The sequence below is a fragment of the Oryctolagus cuniculus genome, chromosome 7, assembly GCF_964237555.1.
Source record: "Oryctolagus cuniculus chromosome 7, mOryCun1.1, whole genome shotgun sequence".
NCBI lineage: Eukaryota > Metazoa > Chordata > Mammalia > Lagomorpha > Leporidae > Oryctolagus > Oryctolagus cuniculus.
The window spans coordinates 48,814,565-48,839,580 of record NC_091438.1 but is presented as its reverse complement, the minus strand read 5'-3'; the positions used below and the strand labels follow the sequence as shown (position 1 = coordinate 48,839,580).

The 25,016-nt window shown below is 52.7% G+C and overlaps 7 non-coding genes and 1 pseudogene across 7 annotated transcripts; 2 read left to right on the top strand and 6 right to left on the bottom strand.

The window, feature by feature from the left end:
- Positions 1-967: 967 nt before the first annotated feature.
- On the bottom strand, positions 968-1,041 carry TRNAN-GUU (transfer RNA asparagine (anticodon GUU)). Its single transcript has one exon. It is a non-coding gene; the product is annotated as a tRNA-Asn (tRNA).
- Positions 1,042-4,987: 3,946 nt separating this feature from the next.
- On the bottom strand, positions 4,988-5,151 carry LOC127493879 (U1 spliceosomal RNA). Its single transcript, XR_007924416.1, has one exon. It is a non-coding gene; the product is annotated as a U1 spliceosomal RNA (small nuclear RNA).
- A 1,376-nt stretch (positions 5,152-6,527) lies between these two features.
- Positions 6,528-6,691, top strand: LOC127493880 (U1 spliceosomal RNA). Its single transcript, XR_007924417.1, has one exon. It is a non-coding gene; the product is annotated as a U1 spliceosomal RNA (small nuclear RNA).
- Positions 6,692-9,506: 2,815 nt separating this feature from the next.
- Positions 9,507-9,578, bottom strand: TRNAQ-CUG (transfer RNA glutamine (anticodon CUG)). The gene has a single exon. It is a non-coding gene; the product is annotated as a tRNA-Gln (tRNA).
- Positions 9,579-10,422: 844 nt separating this feature from the next.
- LOC100339494 (tubulin alpha chain-like) lies at positions 10,423-23,207 on the bottom strand (annotated as a pseudogene).
- TRNAH-GUG (transfer RNA histidin (anticodon GUG)) lies at positions 12,578-12,649 on the bottom strand. The gene has a single exon. It is a non-coding gene; the product is annotated as a tRNA-His (tRNA).
- TRNAN-GUU (transfer RNA asparagine (anticodon GUU)) lies at positions 13,527-13,600 on the top strand. The gene has a single exon. It is a non-coding gene; the product is annotated as a tRNA-Asn (tRNA).
- Positions 21,676-21,748, bottom strand: TRNAV-CAC (transfer RNA valine (anticodon CAC)). Its single transcript has one exon. It is a non-coding gene; the product is annotated as a tRNA-Val (tRNA).
- Positions 23,208-25,016: the final 1,809 nt, after the last annotated feature.

The following is a 25,016-nucleotide window of genomic DNA, read 5'->3' as shown; positions in this document are numbered from 1 at the left end:
TAGAGAGCAGTGTTTGAGACCAATAACATTGGGCAATAGCATTCCCTAAGTAAAAACAAGGGATCTAGATGTACTGCTAGCAAATGTCAGATGATGTTGCCAAGAAAAGAGAACTCTCTTAGAATGTGGGAATTAACTAGATACAGTTTCTCTGGGTGTTATCTAGACGTAAATTCGCAAAATTAGGAATGCACAAATACTTTGATCAGGCCAGCCCACTTCCAGGAATCTTTTTTAGGGAAATCTTTGCCCAGCTGATGAAGGGTCTTTCTCTAAAGATGGTCTCAGGTTTTATTTATAATAACAAACACCAGAAACAATCCCATGCCCATCAGCTAAGGAAAGTTTAACTATATAATGGCTTATCCATACCGTGCAAAGACACACAGTTGTTTAAAAGGCTGCAATAAATAACGAAGATGGTGATGCTGTTGCCAACAACGAGAATGGTGGTTAAAGTTTCATGAGCATTTGTTAAGTGTTCAAGAGTTTTATGTGCGTTTCTCCTTAGATAGGAGATTAACTCATTTGGAACGTCTTCCTGTTAGCTGCCTTTTACAGATGAAGAAATCGAGGCACAGAGAGAATTCAGCGGCTGAGTCAAAGGGAGAGTTTCAACCCAGAGCTTGAGGCTTTGTCCAAGCGAGGACTGGGCTCTTGGGGTCGGACTTCTCAGGATTTTCAGGCTTACAGGAATAGGCATTTGTAGAAGTCACAGTTTTGGGAAGCGAGAGGATATGCAAAGTGGCTCCCTGGTAAGAGGTGAGCTCTGGGGCCCCAGACCTGGACTCTGTTGAAAGCAGCATTGGCTGAAGAATTCCTCTCTTGAGGACTTTCTTCTCCGAGGAACTCGTTTGGGTATGCGATGTAAAGCCGACGGAGGGCCAGAGGGCTCTGAAGATTAAAGTGCTTAAACATATAACCTTGAAGTGACTACAATGGATAATGGACTCCAAATAAAAGGAGCCGTCCCTGGGTGGGCTCGAACCACCAACCTTTCGGTTAACAGCCGAACGCGCTAACCGATTGCGCCACAGAGACTCAACAGCTTTCGGCGCCGGACTCATTTCCTGGTCCCAAAGCAGCTGCTTTCTAACCTCTGGTCTGCTGGCCGGAGACTCGGAGCGCTCCGGACACTCGGAATGCGCGCCACGCGGGGGCCCAGAGTCGTGTGGCTGGGCTCCCGTGGACCTCACATCCCGCTGCAACCAGCCGGGGAGTGCTCAGGGCAACCCCCTGATCCACGGCCCTCCACCCCGCCTGGTCCGCGGCTCCTCGGCGGCTCGCAGCGGACAGAGGGCGCGCGCAGCCGCTCCGGCTGAAGCCGCGCCCCTGGCCCACAACCGCTGTGCCCCGACTGCGCAGCTCTGGGGCCTCCAGGAGCAGGTGGCGCTAGGCAGGGATCTGGGGCTCGCTTGCCGTTGCAACCCCTCGCCCCTCGCACGCCGGGCGTTTAGGAGGCGCGCAATAAATGCTTGGCGAGGAGAGGCGCCGCTGGGTTTAGGCGCGCTCCAGAATGGAACTTCAGGCTTCGGTGGCTGCGAGGAACTCCCGCGTGGAAAGACCGGCGCTGATCCGCAAAGCCTCCGTTCTTGCATTGGCGAAGCTGTTCAGGTTTCCGCACAAGTCCCAACTTTGTATCCCTGCATCCTGGAGCCGGGCTCACATGCCACCCGGCACCGTGCTGCAGCCCCAGCCCAGGGCTTCGGTCCTCAGGCAGGGAGGGAGAAGTAGCAGAAGGTGGGAGTGGGGACCACCGGGTGGGACCGGAAAAAGAGGGGGCTGTGAAGGCCCGCGGACAACGGAGCATGCCTCCAGTCGGTATTCCTTGCATAATTTCGCCACCTCTCCCATGCCTGCTCTTTGTCACGACGCGTCAGTGTGTGCGCGAGGTGCTTCCTCTGGAATCCGAAGACGGTCGTCTCTTAGGAGACGTCACCCTTCGCAGTCGGAGACTTCTGGAGCGCAGACCTCGGAGCAGGCGCGCGGCGCGGGGCGCACAGAGCCTGCTCCTCGCAAGGGGAGGGAGGGCCGGGATCACGGCAAACCGCCACCCCCAAGGGACTCCTGCTGGACGCCGGCCACCCTTCTCACGTCTCCTGCCCCCTGTGACTAACCATTGTAGTTGCACTGTCCGGACAGCGGCAGCAGGTATCGAGAAAGAATCCGAACAAACCGTTGCAGTAATAATACTAGCATACTGGATGCACACTGAGTCATGCTCATTGATCCACACAGGAAAATGCTCACCACACTTGTAGCTTTGATTCTGTGTAGAATAAGAGATTCCCAGGGCGTTGGAGCTGTTCTGCTGATTTGTCAATGAAACTCAGCTGTTTTATTTCTGTATTTGTCAATATTCATGTTCCTTTGGACCTCGATTGCGTATTTTTCCAAGAGCCCTGAGAAGAATAAAGAATGCACTAGGCTGAGGCTCCTGGGCTCGAGGTGAAGAAGGGAGGGGCGGAGACACACACGGAGCCGTTGGCCCCGCCAGGGCTGTCACCTGAGCCCCTGGGGAAATCTCCCACGCCTGTCGTGGGCAGTTGGGAAATTCCGGTGTCAGGACCACGGAGCTGGATCCCGGCAAAGTCTGGGTGGGACCTCTGGAAGTCGGTGGAAAAAGACGTTTATCCACCCTGCCCTTTCTTTCTGGGTAGGAGGAGCAGGGGAGAGGCTGCCCTACGGGGCCCAGGAGAGGGCGTCCAGCCCGGCCCTGCTTTCGCCCCGTAGCCTCTGTCCTCGGCCCGGGTCACTCTAGCGTGCAGACGGAAGGCGATCAGAGGCCTGGACCGTGGCTCAGGGCCGACAGCCCCCGGCGCGAGGAAATCCATCAACCCTTGCAGACCTAGCTCCTCCTCGGCCCCGCGCAGGTTGCCTTGAGCCTCGCTTAGGAAGTTCACATTTGGGCGCCTGGCCTCGTGCTGCTGGGGAGAAGTGGAGCTTCTGGCCCTGCTACACCTTGCGGGCACGGATTACTGCTCGCTCGCTTTCTAAGGCCGCCGTCCTGGACGTCGATGGATTGGCTTTCTCTGGATCCCCGTGGTGGCCACAAGACGGCGCACGATCCTTCCCCTGCTAGCGAGTCCCGTACCCCCTCTCCCCCTCCAGGAGCCAGGATTTGTCTCGGTGTAGCAGGTGAGGAGTGACGACAGCCAGTAGTCCCGGTTTCCCCAGAGGAGCCGAGCACCGGATTTCTTATTTTGCATCACCAGGATTCGAGGTCTTCTTGGGTCCGGGCCCAGGGGCTGGGTCCTGTAACTTGAGCCGCTCAGCTCTGGTTCTGCCTCACTCTTTTCCTTTTCAGACCGCGGGAGGCTCACAAAGTTGGCTGGACCTGAAAGTCATGGATTTCCTTTGTGATTCTGAGGGTTCTGCCAGGGACTTGAACTCCATCATCCCCAGAAGGGTACTCAGGCTTCAGAAGATTGCCAAAGGAGTGGGAGAAAAGAACAGGCATGCATGTGGGACCAGACTGGGCTTTGCAGGCCACTTCCACAGAGCTGAAGAGAAGGGGAGATTTGGAGGGAAGAAAACTCTGCTTGTGGACTTTCAGCATCTTTTCTTCCAGTTACTGATAGCGTAGGGGAGCACAGTTGCCAAAGTGAATTTTGTGGGTTCTTCCCCTTAGTTTAGTATGGAAATAAAAAGCAAGAGGATAAATAAATAAATAAATAAAAAATAAAAAATAAATATAATAAATAAATAAATAAATAAATAAAATAAATAAAAAAAAATAAAAAAATAAATAAAAATAAATAAATAAATAAATAAAAAGCAGAGAAGAGGATACTTTTATTTGATTGGCAAGCAACAAAAATCTTCTGATTCAAGAGGAGACCAGGCAGAGTGCCCGAAGGAGACACTGGCTTACAGGAATTGCCCAGGGTTTTTAAAGCATTACTATCTGTTCCTTAGGTCATTCTATGGGGGGTGCCCATTGCATGGGAATTTGGCAGATGGTATGTTGATTGGCTTGGGGCTCATGGAGATAGCGGGGGTCTGTTGGAGACAGCCTAAAACTCATTAGGGGCTCAGCCCCTCCTCTACTAGCTCTGGGTGGAAGATTGCAAGTAACTTAAAAATGTGATTTAAAACTGCAAGGTCACACATGCAGCACAAGGGGATATAGTGGGAGAGATGCCAGCAGGTATGGAAACAAGCTTTTCAGCCACAGCAGGCAGCCTGCTTGTGTGGACTTCAGAAAGCTCACTTCCTCGTCGGGACGCCCTCCACAGCAGTGCTTCTGAGCAGAAACTCCTTTGACAGCTGTGTCGAGCCGAGTGTACTGGTCTTATCTCAAAGTCCCTAGATGGATGGGGCGGTGTGGGATGTCCCTTGGAGGACTGCTTCAGTGCTTTTTGGCTGACAGCATTCTGAAGAGCTAGGTAACGTCTCACACGCTTTGAATGAGCAGGCAGCACAGGTGCGGGTGTTCCTGGGTTGAGGAATCAAGTGGTGCAGGAGAGAACATTTGGCTTCCCTCCCCCAAAGCCCTTCCACCTGCAGCATATGCTATCAAAGGCTGTGCTAAAGTGGACACCGAGACTGCCGTGTGTCCTGTTTGGGCTCCTCGGGACAGGAACCGCTGACTAGGGATGGTTGAGCCTGACAACAAAGAAGAAAGAAAGGCAAAGAAAGCCACCAGCCCCCCGCCTTGGTACTCACAGCCCACTGTGATTAGCACGGTTATAGGGACTGTTGCAGAAAGAACAGCATTCAGCAGCTTTCTTCCTTCATTCGGGAGTGTGTACAGCTGCGCATCCTGTGTATGGATGGCCCATCTACCCCCAGCCAGTGCGGAATGTGATTCAGTTGAGAAAGAAAAACCCACAGTGCCCGGAACCGCAGGAGAGACCTTTACTGCGTCCCGTGGAGAAAGCCAACCTCCCTCCTACGGCTAGTTCCGTACTCGCCAAGCACATGCGGAATGCTCTGCTTACTACCTCACAAGTACACGGAAAACCTGCTTTTGAACATCAAAGATCAGGGGAGAGCGCGAACGCAGTCCCCCACTACCACAAATTATGCAGTCGAGTTTCCCACATTTGGGGAAATCGCAGGGGTCAGCACTCCCGCAGTGCAATGGGAGAGCCTCGCCCTGGGAAAACCACCTGCTTGATCATGGTGTCTCCCCTGCCAGGTAAGTATGAGTTGTTGACATTCCGCCCCAGCACAGCCTCACACGCCCCACACTCTTCACACGCGCTCACTTTGCGCCCCTCAACCTCCCCCGCCCCGGGCCCTCTTCGCCCTCACGCACGCACAGCGCACGTACGTGCCACCAGCGGTCCCGTGCTTTCTCCCACAGCACGGGAAAGCGGTCGTGAATCTGCAGCTGGTCCCGGACCAGCAGCCCCTGCGTTGCTCTATCTGCATAGCCCCGCCCCGTCCGGGACGCCATCGGAGGCGCCCCGCCCTCCCCCGCGCCTTGTCGCCGGCCGACCAGCGCGCCCTCCGCCGGTGCGCAGAGTGACAGCTGTGCCCGCCCCGTCCCTCCCACTCCCACCTGTGCGGGCGCCGACTGCGCCCGTTCTTATCCTGCGTCAGGCCTGGGACCTTTTGTCCGAGGCCCGAGCACCCTCCTCGAAAGCATCGCTCTCGATGCCCGGACATTTAAGGGTCATCCAGGATTATACTTCAGCTAATTTGCTAATGTGCACCCTGAGAGGCTGCAGCGAAGCTGAAGTACTTGTGTCCCCGACACCCAGGTGGGAGTCCCCAATTGAACTATAGGCTCAGCTCACGGGTTAATATGATGTAAGTAGGTAGCTAGTTTAGGTCTTTGTGATCCGGAAGTCCCTGCAAGCCCCAGTGTAATGGTATCCCCTACCTGTCCATCAAAACGCTCTCAGGATGGACCCGATTCACTTGGGATCTTTATTAGGGAATGCCATGAAAATATGGCTTCGTCAGGATGACTGTGTGAGGCCCCCGGGCGTCTTCTCCAGCTTCATAAAGACGGGTTCTGTCTGCTGCTGGCTTCGACGTCCGATCGGCATCCACTAAGTCCACTTTTCATTTGGAGTTCCCGCATGAAGATAATCCTGGATGACCCTTAAATGTCCGGGCATCGAGAGCGATGCTTTCGAGGAGGGTGCTCGGGCCTCGGACAAAAGGTCCCAGGCCTGACGCAGGATAAGAACGGGCGCAGTCGGCGCCCGCACAGGTGGGAGTGGGAGGGACGGGGCGGGCACAGCTGTCACTCTGCGCACCGGCGGAGGGCGCGCTGGTCGGCCGGCGACAAGGCGCGGGGGAGGGCGGGGCGCCTCCGATGGCGTCCCGGACGGGGCGGGGCTATGCAGATAGAGCAACGCAGGGGCTGCTGGTCCGGGACCAGCTGCAGATTCACGACCGCTTTCCCGTGCTGTGGGAGAAAGCACGGGACCGCTGGTGGCACGTACGTGCGCTGTGCGTGCGTGAGGGCGAAGAGGGCCCGGGGCGGGGGAGGTTGAGGGGCGCAAAGTGAGCGCGTGTGAAGAGTGTGGGGCGTGTGAGGCTGTGCTGGGGCGGAATGTCAACAACTCATACTTACCTGGCAGGGGAGACACCATGATCAAGCAGGTGGTTTTCCCAGGGCGAGGCTCTCCCATTGCACTGCGGGAGTGCTGACCCCTGCGATTTCCCCAAATGTGGGAAACTCGACTGCATAATTTGTGGTAGTGGGGGACTGCGTTCGCGCTCTCCCCTGATCTTTGATGTTCAAAAGCAGGTTTTCCGTGTACTTGTGAGGTAGTAAGCAGAGCATTCCGCATGTGCTTGGCGAGTACGGAACTAGCCGTAGGAGGGAGGTTGGCTTTCTCCACGGGACGCAGTAAAGGTCTCTCCTGCGGTTCCGGGCACTGTGGGTTTTTCTTTCTCAACTGAATCACATTCCGCACTGGCTGGGGGTAGATGGGCCATCCATACACAGGATGCGCAGCTGTACACACTCCCGAATGAAGGAAGAAAGCTGCTGAATGCTGTTCTTTCTGCAACAGTCCCTATAACCGTGCTAATCACAGTGGGCTGTGAGTACCAAGGCGGGGGGCTGGTGGCTTTCTTTGCCTTTCTTTCTTCTTTGTTGTCAGGCTCAACCATCCCTAGTCAGCGGTTCCTGTCCCGAGGAGCCCAAACAGGACACACGGCAGTCTCGGTGTCCACTTTAGCACAGCCTTTGATAGCATATGCTGCAGGTGGAAGGGCTTTGGGGGAGGGAAGCCAAATGTTCTCTCCTGCACCACTTGATTCCTCAACCCAGGAACACCCGCACCTGTGCTGCCTGCTCATTCAAAGCGTGTGAGACGTTACCTAGCTCTTCAGAATGCTGTCAGCCAAAAAGCACTGAAGCAGTCCTCCAAGGGACATCCCACACCGCCCCATCCATCTAGGGACTTTGAGATAAGACCAGTACACTCGGCTCGACACAGCTGTCAAAGGAGTTTCTGCTCAGAAGCACTGCTGTGGAGGGCGTCCCGACGAGGAAGTGAGCTTTCTGAAGTCCACACAAGCAGGCTGCCTGCTGTGGCTGAAAAGCTTGTTTCCATACCTGCTGGCATCTCTCCCACTATATCCCCTTGTGCTGCATGTGTGACCTTGCAGTTTTAAATCACATTTTTAAGTTACTTGCAATCTTCCACCCAGAGCTAGTAGAGGAGGGGCTGAGCCCCTAATGAGTTTTAGGCTGTCTCCAACAGACCCCCGCTATCTCCATGAGCCCCAAGCCAATCAACATACCATCTGCCAAATTCCCATGCAATGGGCACCCCCCATAGAATGACCTAAGGAACAGATAGTAATGCTTTAAAAACCCTGGGCAATTCCTGTAAGCCAGTGTCTCCTTCGGGCACTCTGCCTGGTCTCCTCTTGAATCAGAAGATTTTTGTTGCTTGCCAATCAAATAAAAGTATCCTCTTCTCTGCTTTTTATTTATTTATTTATTTATTTTTATTTATTTTTTTATTTTTTTTTATTTATTTTATTTATTTATTTATTTATTTATTATATTTATTTTTTATTTTTTATTTATTTATTTATTTATCCTCTTGCTTTTTATTTCCATACTAAACTAAGGGGAAGAACCCACAAAATTCACTTTGGCAACTGTGCTCCCCTACGCTATCAGTAACTGGAAGAAAAGATGCTGAAAGTCCACAAGCAGAGTTTTCTTCCCTCCAAATCTCCCCTTCTCTTCAGCTCTGTGGAAGTGGCCTGCAAAGCCCAGTCTGGTCCCACATGCATGCCTGTTCTTTTCTCCCACTCCTTTGGCAATCTTCTGAAGCCTGAGTACCCTTCTGGGGATGATGGAGTTCAAGTCCCTGGCAGAACCCTCAGAATCACAAAGGAAATCCATGACTTTCAGGTCCAGCCAACTTTGTGAGCCTCCCGCGGTCTGAAAAGGAAAAGAGTGAGGCAGAACCAGAGCTGAGCGGCTCAAGTTACAGGACCCAGCCCCTGGGCCCGGACCCAAGACGACCTCGAATCCTGGTGATGCAAAATAAGAAATCCGGTGCTCGGCTCCTCTGGGGAAACCGGGACTACTGGCTGTCGTCACTCCTCACCTGCTACACCGAGACAAATCCTGGCTCCTGGAGTGGCGGGGGGAGGGGGGGGACTCGCTAGCAGGGGAAGGACCGTGCGCCGCCTCGTGGCCACCACGGGGATCCCGAGAAAACCAACCCAGCGACGAGCGCGCTGTAATCCGAGACCGCAGGGTGCTGTGGGCCACGAGCTCCACTTCTCCCCAGTAGCACGAGGCCAGGCGCCCGAATGTGAACTTCCTAAGCGAGGCTCAAGGCGACCTGCGCGGGGCCGAGGAGGAGCTAGGTCTGCAGGGGTTGATGGATTTCCTCGCGCCGGGGGCTGTCGGCCCTGAGCCACGGTCCAGGCCTCTGACCGTCGTCCGTCTGCACGCTCGAGTGACGTGGGTGGAGGACAGAAGCTGCGGGGCGGAGGCAGGGCCGGGCTGGACGCCCTCTCCTGGGCCCCGTAGGGCAGCCTCTCCCTGCTCCTCCCGCCCAAGAAGAACGCAGAAAGAAAGGGCGACCTGAATAAAAAAGTCTTTCCACCCACTCCAGGAGGTCACGCTCAGACTTTGCTGGGATCCAGGATCCAGCTCCGTGGTCCAGACACCGGGGTTTCCCATCTGTCCCCGATAGCCGTGGGTGATTTCCCCAGGGGCTCAGGTTTCATCCCAGGCGGGCCCAAGGGCACCTGTGTGCCTCCGCCCCTTTGTTCATGGCGAGGGCAGGAGCCCCAGCCTCGCCCAGGACGGAGATTGCCCCAGTCTCGGTCATTTCCCTGGGGACCGGGCCGTTGTAAAGAATCCGTTTCTGGAGCCCAGACTCCTGAGGGGGCGGGAGAGCCTTCGCGGGACGATCCTGGGAGGTCCCAGGTGCAAACCGAGGACAGGAAGCACTGAGGCCCAGAACAGTCTGTTCCCTCCAGAGCCTCCTTCCTGTCTCCTAAAACGAAGCATGGAGGGGATGCCGCACAGTAAAAACGCCATCTCTTTAAGTTAAAGAGAAAGGTCCCACCGAGATTTGAACTCGGATCGCTGGATTCAGAGTCCAGAGTGCTCACCATTACACCATGGAACCAGCTCATGACAGGCTTTTGATCTCTCCTATCCACGTAAATAACAAGTGCAGGTCATCCAAAAATGACATGTTTATTCAGTAATTAGCTTCTCAGAGGAAACACCTGTGAGGTATCCAAGGTAGCGAAGGCAGGCAAGATTTTAAATGGCCAAACGAAGAGGGCTTCTTCCTTCCATTGCTTTCTGACAACTGCACTTTGCCACAAGAATCAGTGACAAGGGTGGGGTGACGTGGGATTTCATCTTAATTGAAGCCCTTGCCTTTTACTTAGAAAGCATTTTAAGTACTGGCACATAGACGGTGCGCAAAACGATCAAGTTTATTTAAATGGTAAATAAACACGCACACATGGACACAGTTGGAGAGGGCCAATGGGAGAAGGGAGTGTGGGAAGGGAAGTGGAGAGAGGGTGCACCCTCAGCTCCTTTTACAACGTGATGTGGTCACCTGGGAGGGTTATGAAGCTCCATAAAATTCCACGTGGAGCTTACTGTATATCTTCATATGGAGACCCTTCCTTGGGTCCCAGATGAAAACAAGGGGTCCTGGGAAAGGGGGCGTTCTGACAGCTTAGAATTACGTGGGGTTTGTGACCTCCAGCTCAGCTAACTACCTTATCCCATATCCGAGTCAGCCCCGGGTGGACGGGCCCTTGCCGGCAGGTGTCCTCCGGAAGCGTGCTCTGGGCGCAGCTGCCCTGGCTTTTCTGCAGGGCTGTGCTCTGGCAGAGCCTGGGTGAGCGTCCATTCTCAGCCGGGGGGTGCACGAGATGCCTGTTCCCATAGTCACCCAGCTGTGCTCATTTATCTTAGGGTTTTTTTTTTTTTTTCATTTAACACGCAAACACCAGTTTTATTGACAGGTTAGGGCCACAATGGACAATCTCAGAACAGGGTGAGCAGTGGCAGCAGACTAGTTAATATTCCTCATCTTCATCCTCTCGCTCAGCACTGTCTGCTCCGGCTTCTTCATAATCCTTCTCCTGGGCAGCCATGTCCTCACGGACCTCAGAACTCTCCTTCCTCCATGCCCTCTCCCATGTACCAGTGAACAAAGCCACACTTGGCATACATCAGGTCAAACTTGTGGTCTAGGTGAGCCCAGGCCTCGGCTATGGCTGTGGTGTTGCTCAGCATGCACACAGCTGGCTGGGCCCTGGCCAGGTCTCCACTGGGCACCAAAGTAAGAAGCTGGTAATCCATGCCAACCTTGCAACCAATGGGGCACCAATCCACAAATGGGATGTTGCACGTGGTCTTGATGGTGGTGATGACAGCACTGACATCTTTGGGAACCACATTGCCAAGGTACAGCAGGCAGCAAGCTGTGGATTTACCATGATGAGAGTCACATTTCACCAGCTGGTTGGCTGGCTCAGAGCAAGTGCTGGTGATCTCTGCTACAAAAAGCGGTTCATGGTAGGCTGCCTCAGTAGAAATGATGGGCAAATGTGGCCAGAGGGAAGTGGATGCGGGGACAGGGCACCAGGCTGGTCTGGAATTCTGTCGGATCAACACTCAGGGCTCTGTCAAACCACAGGGAGCCATGATGGAGGACACAATCTAGCAGATAAGGTGGTTCGGGTCAGTGTGGCTCTTCCTGGAGGCCAGAATCTGAAGCCGCCTCAGCAGACCACATGGCAGGTGGAAGGAAGGAGGGAGAGATCTGCTTGGACTGTGAACCGAGCCTAGGCTTCTCATGTTTGGACCTGCACTATGTTCATGTTGGGAAAAGTCACAAGAAAGATTTGTAAAGGAAGCAAAGGAAGGTCTGAGATCCTCATAGAGCCCCCCCCCCTCCATCGGAAGACAGCAAAGGATTCACAGAGCAAAGGGTCACACGGGGGATTTAGCTCAGGAAAGATGACAAAGCTTTGGCCTCAAATAAAATTCCTTGCCTTGAAAGAAGGCCTCACTGGAAGTACACTCTATACAATTGAGTGGCAAACCTCTAGAGGGAAGCCTCAGAAATTCATCCTAGTTCTTGGACGTCCATTTGGTGTGAACATAGGGGAAAGTTTGCTTGCTCACTTGCTGAACTACTCTCTTTGCCTCCATCTCTTGAAACCTTTTAAATCCTTTCCCTCAACCTTGGGGCAAAGACACCAGTTCTTTTCCCAAATGGGCGTTCAGATCCCAGGGACCACCGGGGAGCTGGGCCACCAGCCGTGGACCTGGGTTCCTCCAGCAGGGCTGTGTGAGATGTGCTTCCCTCCACTTCCATCACTTTTGAGTCTGAAAAAGGCCAAGGATGGAATTGCATTTTTCAATTCTTAACCCTGACAGTGACCCACATAAGGGAGAATCAATGAAATTTTCCCTCTCAGGTTGCTTCTCTTCACCACCCTGGCATCAGCCAGCCCAGGGGGCCGGTCCAGGACAAACCGTTCACTGGCTTCTAGGTGCTCTGGTGTCTAAGCCTGCGTGCTGCCCTCGGCCTTTGCTCAGGGGCCGCCCTGTTGCCTCTTGCTCTGTGGTTTACAGTTAGCCTGGAACAGCATCGTACTGCTCTGGACATGCAGCCCTCTCCTCTGTAATAAACCACGGTAGCTGGAATTCACCGTCATGTCCAGTCTGAGAGGCTGGAGTCCTCTGTAACTGGAGCCATTGGTGTCAGCTTAGGGATCCCTTCCACCACCTCATTGTATGGAATCTGCATTCAGACTCCTTTGCCGATTGAGTTCTGCATGGAAAGTCTACGACTTAGTAGGTGGTGGGTTCTGTTGCCAAAATCCCCCCAGCTGAGTACTGAAGATTTGTTTGCTTTAGGCTGTGTGGTTTCTGAGTCAGGTCCTACTGCCAACAAAATTGGGGACTGGGAAGGGTCGTGAAGTTTAGACATTCCCGGTTCTATTTTCTTTTACAATCCACAGTTGGAGTGTAATTGTCTCAGATATCTCAGAGCTCCTTTACCCTAAAAGCTGCAAAAGGGATGGATGTGGCCCCACCATGCCCGACCTCTTTGGATGAGCAAAAAGACAATCACCGCCAGCCGCACACTGCCGTGACTCGGATTCGAACCGAGGTTGCTGCGGCCACAACGCAGAGTACTAACCACTATACGATCACGGCACGCCGCTGAAACTGCGGGCAGACGGATAGTTCTTGTTGGGCTTTTAACCCCTACGTGGTGCTGTTCTATTTACGTCCTTGAGCGTCACAGCTGGTTGGGTTTTTCTTCACCTCCTCGCCGTTTTTCCTCTTTCCTCACCCATTCTGCGACCATCATCAACATTTCTTCCTCCAAGATCTACCTGCCCTGTGGGCTGCACAAGTCTCCTGGGAAGTGCCCGCGCTCACGTCCGGGGTCTCGTTCTCTCCCCTTCGTGGTGTCCTGGGCCCCACTCGCGGCCCCACCCGCCGCCCCTACCGCCCCAGAGGAGCATGCGGAAAATCCGCCGGAATTCCGCGATGAAAAGCTCCTCCCTTCGCACGGCCCTTCGTGACTTCCATCCCCGGGGGGCTCCCAAGACCTGAGCGCTTAAGACCACGCCGCCTGGAGTTCTCGGGTCCCCCGGGGCGCCCTTGACGGCCAAACCCTGTTCCCGGCGAAGGACCCGAGAGCGGCCGTCACCGCGACCCTGTCCCCGGGTTGCCCCGTGCTGGACACGCGAGGCTTCCGAGCGCCCGCGGGCGGCTGGGGCGGCGGGGCCTAGGGTCTTCCCGGCGTGGAGGCGGCGCCGACGCGGGCGCTCCGCGGCCTCGGGCCCACTCGCTCCGGCGGGACGCGGACCCGGGCGTCTGCGGGGAGCGGGCTCCTGCGGCGGGCGGGCGAAGGCCACGCGGCTGCCCGCGACTGCACGACCTCTCTAAGCACAGGTTGCCTGCGTGGTGCCCAGTGCGGCTCCCGCTCGCCTCTCGGGGTGGCCGGGCTCTGGAGCTCGCAGCGTTGTCCCGCCAAGGCCGGCAGCCGCCGGGAAGACACGGTCCCTGTGCGCTCAAGAGCCGAGTCTCTGTGGCGCAATCGGTTAGCGCGTTCGGCTGTTAACCGAAAGGTTGGTGGTTCGAGCCCACCCAGGGACGGCCGCCGTTGCTTTTTACCAGGATCACTCGGATGAGGACACTCCTGTCTCTTCTTGTCTATTGTTCCCACAAAGGCCACCTGCCCTTGTCACTCCACTCCTAGACCACCTGCTGGGAGCTCAGGAGTCCTGAAACACACCGAGGAGGAACCCAGTGCTGGTGCCATAATAATCCCAAATCTTCCTTTTACGAGCCTGGACGAGAAATCCTCAAGTCTGTCTGTAATACTGCAGCATCAGTAGTATTCCGCTTCCAAGAGTGTGTCTACAATGTGATTGTTTTATCAATGATGTCCCTGGTGGGATCATTATCATAAGCATTCTCCCTGTTCTATTTTTTTTTAAATAAGAGACTGTGCACTATTTATTTAACTCCTCTCAAAAATCTTTTGAAATCTGGTTTCATGAGAACAGTGCTGCAGTTGTCATTGTATTGTGCACATCTTTCACCCTTGTGTGTCCACAGTGTAGCATTGCCTGTGCAATTGCTCCCTTATGCCATATATGCAGTGCTTCGAATATCACAAACTCACCAAACTGATCTCTTACAGGAGTGGCACTAAATCATATTCCAATTGGTATCCCAACTCTATCAATGTCCCTCTTGTAACTTATCTGCCAGCAGGACAAGCTATACAGGGATCTCTGATACTCCAACAAGGGGAGTTCGGCCTCCTCCCTGCTCCATAGCTTAACTAACAAGATGACCCAATAGAAGGACATGGCAGGCACTATACACAGGTGTTCTGTTGCGTGTGTTGACCTGCTAAACCCGTAAGATATCCTAAAGCCCTCCAATAACTAACTGTAGCTGCTGTGTGTACAGGTGACCTAGCCAGGCAGAGCGACCTCATTGAGGGCTTAGCTGTGCTACTCATCCAAGGAGGAGAAAATCTTATACTCTCAGATACCTGTTCTCCTCCTCTTTCCTTTTAATCTTCAGAGATCTTGCTTTGGCTTCCACAGGAAGTGATGAGAAGCCAATGCGTCTTCTCTGCTATACCATGGTCAGTGAGCATGCAGATAACTCTCTCCATAGTATTCCTTGCCAGATGTTTGCTGGGGCTCTGCCCAGCCCATCTGTCCATGTGACACTGGAGCCAAAGGAACCTGCACCCGACAGGCAGACCTGGGCCCTAGTGCTATGGGCTCATGATCCCTTTGTTCTTCTGTTTCTCCCATGCGCAGAAACAGAGCTCTTGACTCCTGCATGCTGAACCTGGGTCCTGGACCAAGGCTTTTGTTCTTTCTTTAATTTTTGCATCGTGATTTCTCCCACCAGGGGCATCGCTAGGGGTTTCTAGGTGTTATGTTTTCAAGTGAACTTCTGGGATGATCTCTGTTAGGTGATGATTGACAGAGATGCATTCTCTGTTTGATGGCGCATGACAGGAAAACTAGTCTGTGAGTCTGTATTTATTGTCTATTATTCTGGAGAGGCTGGTATTTCCTGGCATTTGAGCCTGCAGCAGTGAGAAGATGTTCACATCTCCTCTTTCCAGTGTGTGGTGAAATTATTATGGGCCTATAGCTGTCAAGCCAGAGCTTTTTTTTTTTTTTTTTTAAGATTTACTTATTTATTTGAAAAGCAGAGTTACAGAGACAGAGAGAGGGAGAGAGAGAAAAATCTTCCATCTGCTGATTCTCCCCCTCAAATGACCTCAAGAGCTGGGACTGGGCCAGGCTGAAGCCAGGAGCTTCTTTTGGGTCTCTCACATGGGTGCAGGGGCCCAAGGACCTAGGCCATCCTCCACTGCTTTCCCAGGTGCATTAGCAGAGAGCTGGATTGGAACTGGAGTGACTGGGATTCAAATTGGCACCCATAGGGAACGGGAGCATTGCAGGCAGTGGCTCAGCCTGCTATACCACAATGCCCACCCCTTATTCTAAACAATTATTGGTATCTGTGAATGTACTTGCTCACACCAAGTGTCCATATGAGCCTAATCAAATCTTGCAATGGAGCCATGGAAAGAGACTGTGTGGAAGCCTAGCCTAGTCTCAGGCCCATAAAAGCCAGGTACTCATGCTTCCCAGTCTCAGTGCCCATGAAATGACAGCGTCCAGGGGACCCCTCGTTATCCTGTCCTGCTAACCTCTCTTTCCATTTGCTGTGCCACTAACAAGAATCACTCACATTTGTTTTGTCAAGGTTAAAGTGAGGAAAACAGATTCTCTACTGCATCCAACTGGTAGACCTGCAGCCTATTGCTATTGGCTCATGTTCTGCTACTGAGAGTAGAGAGCTGAATTCCGTCCAGATTAGTGCAGAGGGGACTGGCAGGGCTAAGGGGAGAGTGGGGTTGGGGGGGGGGGGCTGTTCAGCGCCAGCATCTGACTAACCAGGCCAGTGGTGTCTGCTCCCCAGAAAGCCTGGAATTTAGGCTTCTGTCCTCCCAGAGGGGCTGGGAGACGCAGGCTCAGCCCTGAGCCGACTGCATAGTGAAGGAGTGCTTTCAGGTCCTTGAGGAAGGTGCTGCCGAGTCCCTGGTCTTCTGGCCCCTCAGAGAATACAACTGTGCTTTGGAAAAAACAACAGAGTTGGCCTAAACAGACAGCAGTGTTGTTTTCTTGTGCAGGGATTTTAAAGGGACTTTGGGTCAGTCTAGGGACATGGCGTTGGCAGCCAGAAGCCATGTTGGAGATTTGTCATCTCTCAGGCGGAGGTTTGTTCAGAGCCATTGTCTCAGAGCTCAGCAGTTCTCACTTGCCATCCCTCCCTTGTTTGGGCCAGGATTTCCAGCACTCCGTTAGATGTCCAGACTACGGGTCATGTTCAGTGGCCTTAAGCTGCCCAGGCAGCTCTCTCTAGGCCTGAACAAAAGTGCAAAGGCCACCATAAGATTAGGAGTGGGTACCACATTAGGTATCCATTGCCTATTCCAAATGTTTTAGACAAAAATGTTTTAAGAGTTTGTCAAAAAGGAAAGTGACTTGGGGAAGTAGAGTAAAAGTCAAACATGTATTCAGAAAGTATGATGTTTATGGATTTAAAAAAATTCCCCAGGGCTGGTGCTGTGGCATAACAGTAAAGCCACCTTCTGTGGCACTGGCATCCTATATGGGCACCTATTTGTGTCTTGGCTTCTCCACTTCCAAGCCAGCTCCCTGCTAATGTGCCTGGAAAAAGCAGTGGAGGATGGCCCAAGTCCTTGGGTTCCTGTACCTATGTGGGAGACCTGGAAGAAGCTCTTGGTTGCTGGCTTTGGCCTGGGCCAACCCTGACCATGCAGCTATCTGGGGAGTGAACCAGCAGATAGAGGATCTCTCTCTGTCTCTCCCTTTCTCTTTGTAGCTCTGACTTTCAAATAAATAAATAAATCTTTAAAAAAAAAAAAGTGTGAATGCAAAAGTCTATAAGTGACCATGACGAGTAGATACTGGGGTGAGAAGTCAAAAGACACAAAGTACCCTTGTGTTAAATGAAGCCACTCCATGTGTCCCTGGGACACGTTTACTGTTGTGGGAAATTTATTAGTGATAGCGATTGAGAGTGTTACTGAAAGTTCTGTGTATGTGTCAGCATGGCTGGGCCAGAGGGAACCTCGATATTGAGTGAAACATTATGCGTGGGTGTTCCTTGGAGGACGTTTCTGACTCAGTAGACAGTAAAGCAGATTCCCCCTCCCCAGTTGTGAGGGAGCCTCACCCAGTTCCTTGAGCGTTTGCCTAGAATAAAAGGCTGAGTTCTCTCTCTTGACTCTGTGAACCGGGACACTGCTCTTGTGCGGCTGAGCTGCCTTGGCCTGGAACTACAGCAGTAGGTTTCCTGGTCTGCAGCTGGTCACGTCAGGCCTCGGTCTGCAGATTCACCTGAGCCCGTGCCTAGAGCAACTCTCCTCCTGTGTGTGTGAGAAATGCACCCCTCTGGATTTGTTCTCTGGGGAACCCAGAACAACACACAGTACAGCAGTTTTGGTTTTGAGTCTTTTCAAAAACGAAGAGGAAAAAGGAAGCTGGAGACGTCTCAAAGAACAGTACAGGATCTGTTCAAGTTTGGATCGGTCAAGAAAGAAGGTTTATTCCAGCTCCCAGTTTTGGAGCTTCAGGACTGACGATCAGGCAGCTCCAGTGAGCTGACATTGGGTGACATTATTCCTGTGGCACAGCGGGGTAAGCTACAGAGCACAGGTTCCAGTCCTGGCTGTGCCACTTCTGACCTGGCTCCCTGCTAATCTGCCTGCAAAAGCCACGCTGTTGGAGACCAGGAAGGAGTTTCCGTCTGCTCCTTGCTTCAGCCTGAACCAGACCTGCAGCCATTTAGAGGGTGAAATCAGTGGATGGAATCTCTCTCCCTTCTCTCTCTCTCTCTCTCTCTCTCTCTCTCTCTCTCTCATACACACACAGTCTCTCTCTAGCTCTGCCTTTCAAAAAAATAAATCTTTTTTTAAAAAAATCAAAGTCCTCTTAGACATAGGACAATTTAAAAATGCACGGTTTTAAGATAAGATGTAAGAACTGTTTTTATTGAAACTGTCTCCAGTAAAATCAGAGATGTTGGGGAAAAACTGTTGCCTTGATGTTTTCTGAACTAAGACAAGGACAGAAAAGGAGAAGTAGGGGCAGTGTTTGGTGCAGAAGCTGAGAAACCACTTGGGATGCCCGCATCCCTCATTGAGTGCCTAGATTTGAGTCCCATCTCCTGGGGTGGAGTCCCACCTCCCCTGGTGTGCCAGTTTCCTGATAATGTTCATTCTTCTGAAGAGCTATAAATTAAACTTCTCAGACTCCCTCTAGATTGATTGCTAGATAGAAATTAGGATCTACAAGCTACATTCACTCAAGAAAACTGGCAGCAGGGAGGAGAGGCAGCTTTCTTACTGCTGTTGCTGCTGGCAAAACTTTGATGAACCATGGATGGTCATTGGCTCTTGTGATTGGCTTCCAGTTACTTTACTGAGGGTAAGAGGCTCCGGCCTTGGTCCCAATTTCCTGAGCTTTTGATGGCAGGAAAAGGAACAAGGTTACCAAATTCCACATAGGGTGCTTGTCTTCCAAGGCTGAAATAAGTATTTTTCCAGTGATGTATTGCATTAATCCATAAATCCCTTTCTATCCAGAACAGAAAGCTGGGTTAAAAGTGGAGCAGCCGGGACTCGAACTGGCACCCAGATGGGATGCCAGCACTGCAAGTGGCGGCTTTACCTGCTACACCACCACACTTGCCCCTCTAAGTTTTTTATCAGTATTATGTCTTCAAAGCAATTCAGATCTTTTTCTATTCAGTGCAGAAAAGCATAGCATGATTATACAATCACTTATCTATCTAGTCCATAGTTATAGGAATCTAGACCTCTCCAACCTTGAAGAATGAATGAACAATAGTAAAATGGTTGTATCCATGCAGATATCAATCAGCATAGTAACCTAAAGCCCTCCTTTCTCTCTTGGTCGATGAGGTCCCAGAGCTGTGTTGGAAGGAGGCTCAGAGGCCCCAAAATACAGGAAAATTTGATTCAGTAGATGCTGGACTTGTGTTGACTTTGACGCTCAGGCACTTACTAGTGTGTGAGCCACTGACTGCCTCAGAAATTAGTAAGCAAACCCCGAAAACATGTGACTGTGTTGGATCGGCTGCTGTTCTGGGTTTTCAGTCAATGCAACTTGGCTTTCAAGGCTCCTGCGGGAAGCAGCCCCGAGGAAGCAGAACGTGTTCTTCAGGGGGATTTTCAGCAGTCATGTCTCCAGGACCCCCTAGGAGCACGAAGGCTTCTAGGTTTACAGGGGCACGGGCCAGGGGCAGACTGGGGTTATGGAGCTCCGCTGGAAATGCACACCTTGGGGAGTTGGCTCCAGCTGGCATCTGCTTCCCTCTGAGTCAGAACACCAGAAAAACTATGACCTCTCTGGAACTGGAACGCTCGAATCACTGCTTTCAGGTTGATCCCATCAGTTTCCCTCGCTCCCTCCCTCCCTCCCTCCCTCCCTGCCTTCCTAAGATTTACTTATTTATTTGAAAGGCAGAGTTGCAGAGTGAGCGGGCGAGCCAGAGAGATCTTCAATCTGCTGGTTCACCCCCCAAATGGCACAACAGCCTGCCTGGAACTCTGTCCCAGTGTCCCACATGGGTGGCAGGGGCAAAAGTACTTGGGCCATCATCTGCTGCCCTCTGAGTCACATAGTAGGGATACTGAATTGGAAGTGCAACAGCCAAGACATAAACCTGTGCCCATTTGGGATGCTGGCATCCCAGGCAGTGGCTTAACCCACGGCACCACAACGCCAGCCCCATCAGTTTCCATTTCTACAAAGGATTAAGGAAAACGAACACCAGGCCTAATATAAATGTTGCACATCAGACCCAGAAGTAATGAGTGTATTTAAAGGCTATGTGGGATTTTTTGCACCTAGAAGTATTATTGATTCTGGTAGAATTTTCCCCTCTTCCAAAGGTTCATTTTCTGGTCAAAGCATGTAATTTGCTTTCTTTCCACACTGCAAGCAGTATTTATGACTGCTGCTGGAGTCCATTACTCAGATAATCCTGCTCCCTATGTAGCAATTCATGAGCTAGGAATATACCTATGGTCAGCTAAGGAAATGGGGGAAAGAAAAGTTCCACTTTGCATTTTGGAATAGAAGGTGCTGGCAAATGTGTCTACCAATGCCTGGGTTTACGTTGGGGTCCAGTTAGGATACTGGAGGGAGTAGAGCTTGGCCTAAAGTAAAACTCCCACCCTCCAGATACCCCTGGGGTGGGGGAGCTAAGCCCTTGTGTGTTTCTGCATTATAGAACATCCAGAACTAAAACGTTGTCAGAACACCTGTGCTCTTAGTGAATCCACGAAGTCCCTGTTGATCTGTGATTTCCATGCTGGGCCTTGGGCAAAAGCTTAAACTCCAGGAAAACGTGTAGAGCTGCCCAGGACAGACACCCAAGGGTGCTGCACCTTAAGAGGCCACCACTGTAAGGGTCAGGAAAGGCGAGGCTTAGGGACCAAATCTATACTAACCAGGAAGGAAGCTGTGAGGAGAGGAGGGCCCCTGGGCCTTTGGCTTGGATAAAAGGCAGAGGCCTGGGGATTTGGCCTCCAAGGCTGGCCACCCAAGCCCTTCCAAGCAGCACCATCTAAGACCAGGGCACTAAAGCTCTCCTGGGAGAGAAGGCAAAGCTCTGGCTATGGTGGCTCCACACCAGTGAAGACAGCACCGAGAACTCCAGGGACAAAGTAGAAGAGAGGGTGGGCAAGGGGTTGGGAGCCATCAGGACCCACTCAGCACATGCTGGAGCTCTAGTTATTAAAACTGTTGGCTGCCTGAACCTTCAGAGGGGGTGTGAGACCCTCACAGTGTCCTGAGGATTCTCTGGGGTAGGGGTGGGTTAATGTAAATATATACTTTCAACCAGGGTGCCTGAGGAATATTGACAGTATCAGCTTGGTTTGAGATCCAGATGCTGATTTAAATTCAGTTTTTCTCTACGAATCAGTGGGTTCTGCCGCTGTGTTCCCATAGGATGGGAAGCCAAGCAGGCCCCTCCTCAGCTCCCTTCTGGAGCTCACAAACCAGAAAGCACTGGTTCAGTGTCAGCCTAGGCAGAGGATTGAGGCCTGTGGAGAAGATTCACTGTAAGAAACCCTGAGGGGCCTACACTGTGGCCTGCGGCACTGACAATCCATATAGGCTCTAGTTTGAGTCCAAACTGCTCCACTTTCTATCCAGCTCCCTGCTAGTACGCCTGAGAAAGCAGCGGAGTATGGCCAAGTCCTTGGGCCCCTGCACCCACATGGGAGACCTGGAAAAAGCTCCTGGCTCCTGGCTGTGGATTGGCTCAGCTCCAGCCATTGTGGCCATTTGGGGAATGAACCAGCAGATGGAAGACTTCTCTAAGTGTCTCTACCTCTCTCCAACTCTGTATTTCAAATAAAAATTAAAAAAAAAAAAAAACAAAAAACAAAAAACTCTGAAAGCATTTCACTGTTGTAAATCTAAGGAGTTGGGATGGCAGGAAAGGGGTGACAATGGCTACCACCAGCAGAGAAGAGAAATGGTGTCTGGTTGGCGTGAGCTGCCCGTGAGCTGCCCGGAAACAGACACCCTAAGGCCGCCCTTGTTCTCCTGGCTTCAGGAAAAGTCTGTTTCCGCCCGGTTTCGAACCGGGGACCTTTCGCGTGTGAGGCGAACGTGATAACCACTACACTACGGAAACCAATTGCAATGCTAGATGGCAAAATATGTCCCTGAAAGCGATGTAGAAGAAGCGGGAGCCCTGATGGCTTCAGATTAGACAATGTCGTGACTTTTCCGACCCCTTCCCTCCACCTGTCACTTCTCCCATTCACAAGAGATCACAACCCCCGCGCGTTTCCACGAACACGTCAGGGTCCTTGCTGGACGAGAGAGGGGAGTGTCCGTTCTCCTGCAGGAGCAGAACGGGCGCGGCTTCTGGGGAACCCGCACTCCCTGCGGCCCCGCACGCCTGCGCCTCGCAACGCCCCCGCGCATCGCCAAAGGAGCCGCTGGAGCTCCTCCGCGGGACGCCCCGGAAGCTGCCAGGTGCCAGCCACGCCCACAGGAGCCGCGCAGCCAGGGCCCCGCCACGGTCCCTGGGCCCGGGGCAGGCCAGGCAGAGGCTGAAGCGGAGGACAGAGCCGACGGAGGCGCGCAAGGACAGCCCAGTGCCACTCCCGGGGGGCGCGAGGGACATGGGTCTGCTCGCCTTGGTCCGCGCCGCTTACTTGAACTCCGTCACCAGGAGGAAGGAGCGGGTGACAGCAAGGCCGGTCCTGGAGCCACAGGAACACACGCGCTCCTGGCGGGTTAGATGTGGAGTCGAGGAACGCCTCGGCGTCAGAGTCCTCGTGTTTGGGATTGTTCTGAGCGTGGGGAGGATGGGGACCGAGCTCCAGCCGAGATGGAAACACTCAGGGGCGAGAGGGTTTGGGGGATGGGCTCGTGGTGGTCTCTGGGGACCTCAAGGCCTTTCTTGAGAGAGATTCACTCGGGCGTCTGTATCCATGATTGCGTGTGCGTTATCGTCGGAGCTCGTAACAGCTCAACTCTCATTTTCTTGTCGCCCGTGCGCCTCCGGGTCTCGCTCGCTCCGGCCACCCCCGGGTGTACTAGCGGCTGCGCACATATCCCCCGAGGCCCACTGTCTTCTCCCCAAAGCTGCGAAGTTTCTGAGCATAGCCGGGAGGCAGCCCCTGGCTGCACACGCACTTGAGAGCTTTGGCCAGCGTACTGCCTGCGGGGAGGGGCGCTGGTGCGTCAGGTGCGGTTCGCCCTTTGGCGAGAATCTGGAGGAGACGGCCTCCCAGGGCTTCCCAGAAGGGAGAGTAGGCGCAGGAGTGGTTAGGTGCTGTAGCAGCACTTAGATGAGCTTTGCAAATGCCAGGAAACCAATCAAACGAAAGACACAGCTTATCCCTGCTGGTCTTGTGGCTAGCATTTGGCGCTTTCACAGCTGCAGCCTGGGTTCGATTCCCGGATATGGAAACGTTGTTTCGTAATTTCCTGTCGGCTCAGCGGTAGGAGATCAGTCTTCGGACGCCTGAAACTCTCTTGAAGGGGAGTAGTCTGTAGTCTGGACCCTGGCTTGGCTAGGTCACACCGCTCTGCGGGATGCACATCAGCACAGGCTCTCTCTCGACTTGCTGGACACCCATTCTGCACCCCCCCCCCCGCCTTTTCGCCTCTACATTTAACTCTCCCGCAGGAGACAGCAGGAAAGTTAATGGAAAATCTTTCTTAAAGGATCTGAAGTTGCTGGGGACTGAACAAAACAGGCAGACTCCTGGAAGAATGGAGCCGCTGTTCCAGTTTCACAGATGTGGCTGAGAGCAGAGCTAGGTTGTCTGCTCATTTCGAGTTGCTGGACAAGGTCGAGGCCACCACAGCAGCTGGAAAGTCAAGGGGGCTGGAGGAAATCTCAGAGAGGAAAAAGACAGGAAGGCAGTTCCAGGCATGTGTGGAGCTTGTGCGAGTTTGGGTGGCTCCAGGCAGTCCTGCTACAGCTAAAGGGACCCAGAGAGACCTCAGCTGCCATCTGCGGAAGGGGAGATGGGCACAAGCACGTGAGCCTCTCCTACCCATGGGGAGACTGGGTTGAGCCAGGTTTTGGCATGGCCCAGCCCCAGCTGTTGTGCCCATTTAAGGAGTGAATTATTGGATAGGAGTCCTCTCTCTATGCCTCTCATTTTCTCTCTGTCTCATTTTCTCTCACCAAGGCACCTCCCACACCAGGGTGTGGGGGAAGTGTCTTCGTGATACCTCCCTGAATCAGCCTGCTAGCCTAGAGGTCTGGTAAGCCTGGGGCTTCCTGTGTTTCAGAGATGTCCAGCTTTATGTTGGATTGCCAAAGACAAGTCAGTGGACAGGAAAAGTTCATCTTTAGAAAAAGAAATCCAACAGCCCTGCACCTAGCTGCCGCTGCAGGTGAGTTAGCCAGACCCCCACCAGCTCCTCCTCAGCCTCAGTTTACCCTCCATGCTGCTCCTCGAGAGAAAATAAAGGTCTTTGTCAGGTCCCGGGATGAGAGCCGTAGCTCAAACATGCACATTCACAGCCTTGTTACAGCAAAGAGAAGACATTTGCAGGAAAATTCTCCTAAATCCATCTCATAGGAGGGTGGGGCCACAGGGAGAGCCCTACAGTGTGAGAGCCACCAGGGTCCTTGGACAATAACAAGACTGTGAGAAGATCATGGTGAAAAGGGGCTAAGGACTAAACCCACATGACCTAGAGGTCAAAAGCCTGAGCTAGACACCAACATGGTTCTGCTACATCACAGATTGTCAGGGAAGACGGAGGGAGGGCTTCCACCTGGAGGAAGCTGGACAAGTTCTACAGGGTGAGCATGACTTTGGCTGGGACAGGAACACGCTTTGCCCGGTGAGTCTTGTCAATGTTCTTGTACACATAGAAGGCCAGGTGGGGGAAAGAAGTGAGCAGAAGCAGAAAGTGGAACCTGCCAACTAAAGAGTAAGGCATAGATCTGGGCTGATGCCCTGTGCCCAGGGGAAAGCAACATTCTGCAGTTATTTCTCCTTAGGGCATTCCAGGGATATCTTCAGGAACTAACCAAAAATTCTTTAATGAAAAGTGAAAAAATGCTCATTTCTCATTCCTTAGGTGTTTCCTGTCAACCAGTCTTCTTAGGGAAGGATTTTGGGTTTGCTTTTGATGTGTTCCATCTGTTGCAGGGGAGGCAAATGCAAACCCAGAAGCTATTCCCTAAAGGTTTGGTTTTCTTGCTGTTGGGTTCTCGTTGGGAGAAGAAGACCTACAAGCTCTCTGTGTAGTTTCTTCTTGAGAAGACTCATTGAAGGCAAAGATTTTCAAGTTGTGATCCTGCTCCAGGCTCGAGTTGTGAAATCAAGACTGTAAGCACTTACTACTGAGATTATACTGAAATAATAGGGCTGGTTGCTTCTAGCAAAGGTTCTTGTTTCTTCGATTTTTTAAAAAAGACTTGC